We start from the raw sequence: 4,965 nt of genomic DNA, 5'->3' as shown, positions 1-4,965 counted from the left end.
CACAAAATAATATTAACAGAAGAATATAATTAGAATATTAGGATATAGCTGATATTATAACACATTTAATAAAGCTTTTCTTTTAGAATATAAATATTTTTCTATATTTTCTATCCACTGTCAGGTTATTTGGGCCTGGCACCAAGACTAGACATCGATGGATGGAGAGAGGCTAGAGACAGTACCTTTAAAAAAGTATCTGTGATTCTTGCATGTTTTCTTGTCAGGTTGCTTAAGGAATAATTATTCACGTATGAAACCAGGAGTGCACCGTCCTCTTGCTCTCTATTTGTGCCCCTCCTTTGAAAACATGCAATTTAAACCTTAGACTGTAAACTGATCATAGTCACCGAAGTCTGGTTTCCAGAATATTATTTGCTGTATCTATTACATGCAGAATCAGACATTTTTATGAATGCATATGGTTTTCTACTGTGTTACATGGACTGACAGGGCTGGAGTGATCTGAAATGATTTGGTTAGACTCATCGCTATCCTCTAGAAATCATTTCCTATGATATCGTGTACTACATTTCTCACAGGACTTCCTTGTCAAGAATATTCCTCTCCTAAGCTAAATAATGACTTATGGGCTTAATAGATTTTATTACTGAATACTGAAGCAGTGTGCCCAGTGGGTGAAGCTTTCTAGCTTTCTTCATGCAAATGAGCAGATATGCTTAACAAGTCAATCTTGGGTTTATGCAACGAACAAAACCGCTCTGTTGGCTGGGTCCTGCTAGTACATGTAGGCACATGCACACACTGTCTTGGACATGTATTAGCATCATCACATGTTACTACATGGAAAAAATAATTTGTTGACCGAAATATGCATATCTGAATTAAAATCCCTTCTGCTTGAAGTCTGATTGTAAGCCTTACGTGTTTTTTCTTTTTAAAAATAATGTAAGAAACTTTCTGGCTGACTGGACCAAGAAATCAAAAAGAGCTTATTTTCCTTCTAGTTTCCACACTCTGATTATTAATTTGGAGTTATATTATGTGGTTTGTTATTACAAAAAAATAGGAGTTACATGGTGAGTGAGGGGAAGGAAGAGACAAACATTTGTTGAGTAACTGATATTTACTCTTCCCATAAATTACCTCATTTATTCCTTACAACAAACTGAAAGGGAAATATTGTTATTCTTAATGTATAGATGAGGAAACTGAGGCTAAGAGAAGTTAAATAATTTAACCAAATTTATAGATCTCAGATTTAAAGGAGCCAGAACTTCCATCTGAGACTACCTTTAAAATTTATGTTATTTTTATTATTCTGTGATGCCTTCTGTGAATTCTGAAGTTTCATTTAGGGAGGACTAAAAGGGAGAGAATTAATTTGGAGGGTTACGCCTCATATTGTTGAATTATATTTTCAAATCTAGTTAGTAAATTTATGTGCTGCAAATTGAACCTGTTGTTGAATCTTCCATGTTGCAGTCGACATTTTATAGCTGGAAAAACATATCTTGAAAGAGTTTCATCTTGGTAGCTACAAAAGACAGTTGGAAACTTTTGTTTTTGGTACAATAAAATCTTCAGATTTTTTGCTGTTCTTGGTAATGACCTTTCAATTGCAGTATTAATGTCTTAGCTAAAGTTCTACTTGTTGCCAGGAAGAGAAAGCCACTCAAGGGGAATCTATTGTGAGGTTAAAACAGGCCATCTTCTGGTCATCCTAGGGGAAAAAAAAATCAATGTTCAGCCCATATGCTGGATTGAGAATGAAACCAGGTACTTCCTTTGTCACCCTGTGAGCATGCAATTTACTGTTTTTGCTTCTTTCTGTATATCTACTTCATTCTCCAGCATTCTCTGCCTATGCATCAGCATGCTCATGGCTGAAAATGGTCACCATAGATCCCAATTCCTAATGATCCCAGATTGCCATCTAAGGACACTCTTGAGTCTCTTTAATTTTGAGAGATCTGATTCCTCACCACCATTTGTGTCCTTGATCAGGTGTCCACCAGTGTCACTGAGAAGGGAGGCACAAATGTGATTGCTATGCCTACCTCCTCAGGAAGGGTTAGCATATGGGCAATTGGGCAGTTTCTAGAGAAAATGGCTCTGGGTGAAGCAAGTATTACTAACACATCTCTAATCATAAATGAAAAGTATGTGAATATGACTTTATAGTTTGGGGAATATTTTCATATAGTCTCCTTTGATCTGGAGATATCTATCCCCACCTTACACCTAAGGAAGCTGTGGCCAACTGGCTGAATGATTTGGTGACAGTCATCTGACAAAGAAAATGGAAGACCCAAAACTAGATACCAAAGCCCCTTGGCCTTTCTACCATATATAGGCTGTCTCTTTGTCCACCGAAATGGACACAAGTTTTGGAAGAAGGTTGGTGTGGTGGTAGTTTTGTATCTACAGTTTAATTCACAATTAACACTTGTGGATGAATTTGCTAATTTGAAACCACAGCCATTTTTAGCTTCCTTTTATGATTCCACATTTTGATGTTGTACCTAATGGTCAGTACTGTACTCCCCTGGAAGCTTATGAATACATTTTCTTGTATTTATATGGTACAAACTTGTAGGAATTACGGATACCATGAAAAGAATAAGTTGAATGATTATTTTGGGTTATTCAATAACTGTAGTTCAATTTTATACAAATAATAGAATATGCCTTTGAAATGTCATGTGACGCTTTTGTGGAGTTGGAATTTTGGCTAAGGGTTTTGTGAAGCTGGAATTTTGGCTAAGGGAGGCACAGGTTCCCAAAAGGTGGGGATATCCTTAAAATGCATGGAAAAAATGAGCCCTTAGTCAGACCTACACCCAGGCACATTTGTGCCAGTTTTTTTCAATGACTCCTGAACCTCAAACCAAAAATCAAGGGAAAAAACTGAATAAAAATGCTTGGAGTTATCCTGTTTGCCCACAGATAATTTCCCTGTGCTAAATACTATTAATTTTTTCCAAAATCTAGAGGAGCGATAACATTTTCAAGATGAAAGGATTTCAAGATTCCTATCCTCAAAAACAGACTAGTACTGTGGACAAATTGAAATGCATCAAAATATAAAATATTTCTTTATTTCATCCCTAATGAACATACCTTCTGGCAATGGCCACCATGGCAAGAAATGAATGGCAACTTTTCATGCAAGGGCATTACAAATAAATTCCTGTAGTGCTTTCAGTATCTGGAAAAGTCTCTGGAAATGGACCTTAAATGGTTACCCAGTTCACGTTCAGGTATCAAAGAATTCAGCAAAATAGAAACTGTTTAAATATTAAACATCAAATTTTCCTTCTTTCAAAGGACTAATAACTTAGCAATAAAAATTGTCTTTGAATCTTGCCATCACAAGGTCTCAGTCAGGCAGTGGATTTTAAATAAAAATTTTCAAGCAGGTCCTATTTAAGTAAAATTCACAGCTGAGCAAAGAGAAACGAATTAGTCGCCTGCCCCAAACTCACCTTGAACAGACAATAGTCCACCTCCTTTGCAGTCCAAGCTCCTCCTCTGTGGAGCTGCCTGCAAAGCGAAAGCACCCAGGATCGATGCTGTCAGGGAAATGCATCTGCTCAGAGGCAAGGCACTAATCAAGTTCTCCTGCAGCTGCTGACCTATCCCACAACACTGTAAGAAGAAAAGATGCGGCCATGAAAGAGGAGCCGCCGGTGAAAAAGGAATTAGAGGGAAGGGAAACAAAGGAGGAATCCCTGAGCTTGAGAATAATGGGATACCCCAACACTAAAAACCCTTTTGCACACAGTGATGAGGGAATATTTCATTAAGATGTGCTCAAAGAGACTCACCCATGTAGAGGGAGAAGCCGAGGGCAAAATGACTTGTTGGGGTTGTTTCTGGGGAGGACCTGGAGCCCAAGTATCAGTTCCCAGATGGTAGCCCTGTTACTGGACCAAAGAAGGGAGGTAGAGCCCAGTCAAAAGTAACAGAAGGTGTCATATCCTGGGAGAGGGAGAACTTGGCAATGCAACATAGTTTTTCTGTACTTGTGTTCCCCTGAAAAATATTGATTCTACTTTGTTCTCAAGAGAACACTCATAGAGAAGGAACCATGATGTCATAGAATCTTGGAGCTAAAAATAACCTGAGGCCTTCTAATCAAACCAGAGACAAGGCATGGGAGATTCAGGAAGATCCAAGAGCTTCCCCAAGGTCACACACAAATTAGGGGCAGGAAGCTAGAAAGAACCTGTCAATTTCTCCTAGATCTCAGGACAGCGCTTTTGGAGTTCTAGTAAATTTTCCACACTTCTGAAGCCCTATTAGCAATAGAAACACTTCACTTCAATAAGTAGGCTAAAATGAAACACTATGGGGAAGGTGTGTGTGTGTGTTAGCCGCTCAGTTGTGTCCGACTCTTTGCGACCCCGTGGACCGTAGCCCGCCAGGGTCCTCTCTCCATGGGATTCTCCAGGCGAGAATACTGGCGTGGGTTGCCATTCCCTCCTCCGGGGGATCTTCCAGACCCAGAAATTGAACCCACGTCTCTTACATTGCAGGAAGATTCTTCACCATCTGAGCCACCAGGGAAACACAAAAACTGGTTTTTATAACTAATAACTTCCATAGGAAATATGACATCTTTTAACCTATAAAATACATTGTGGTTCTGCAAATAATGAGGTAGATGTATCCCAGTGGAAGTCTGGGATAATTTTCCAGATATTGTCACCAACTGGGTTACGTGTTATATAGCATGGATTGACCAGAGAAGGCAATGGCACCCCACTCCAGTACTCTTGCCTGGAAAATCCCATGGACGGAGGAGCCTGGTAGGCTGCAGTCCATGGGGTCGATAAGAGTCGGACACGACTGAGCGACTTCACTTTCACTTTTCACTTTCATGCATTGGAGAAGGAAATGGCAACCCACTTCAGTGTTCTTGCGTGGAGAATCCCAGGGACGGCAGAGCCTGCTGGGCTGCCATCTGTGGGGTCGCACCGAGTCGGACATGACTGAGGT

The 4,965-nt window shown here is 39.7% G+C and overlaps 1 long non-coding RNA gene across 1 annotated transcript; it reads right to left on the bottom strand.

Annotated features, from left to right (window-relative positions):
• Positions 1-1,253: 1,253 nt before the first annotated feature.
• Positions 1,254-4,017, bottom strand: LOC145511141 (uncharacterized). The gene is made up of 3 exons (XR_014057541.1): positions 3,792-4,017; positions 3,450-3,612; positions 1,254-1,684 (listed from the first exon to the last, which is right to left on the bottom strand). It is a non-coding gene; the product is annotated as an uncharacterized LOC145511141 (long non-coding RNA).
• Between the last annotated feature and the right edge of the window lie 948 nt (positions 4,018-4,965).

Source organism: Giraffa tippelskirchi, chromosome 6 (genome assembly GCF_054371585.1).
Source record: "Giraffa tippelskirchi isolate mGirTip1 chromosome 6, T2T-mGirTip1v1.2.pri, whole genome shotgun sequence".
Lineage (NCBI taxonomy): Eukaryota > Metazoa > Chordata > Mammalia > Artiodactyla > Giraffidae > Giraffa > Giraffa tippelskirchi.
The sequence above is the reverse complement of the archived record's forward strand: the minus strand, read 5'-3'. Positions and strand labels throughout refer to the sequence as shown.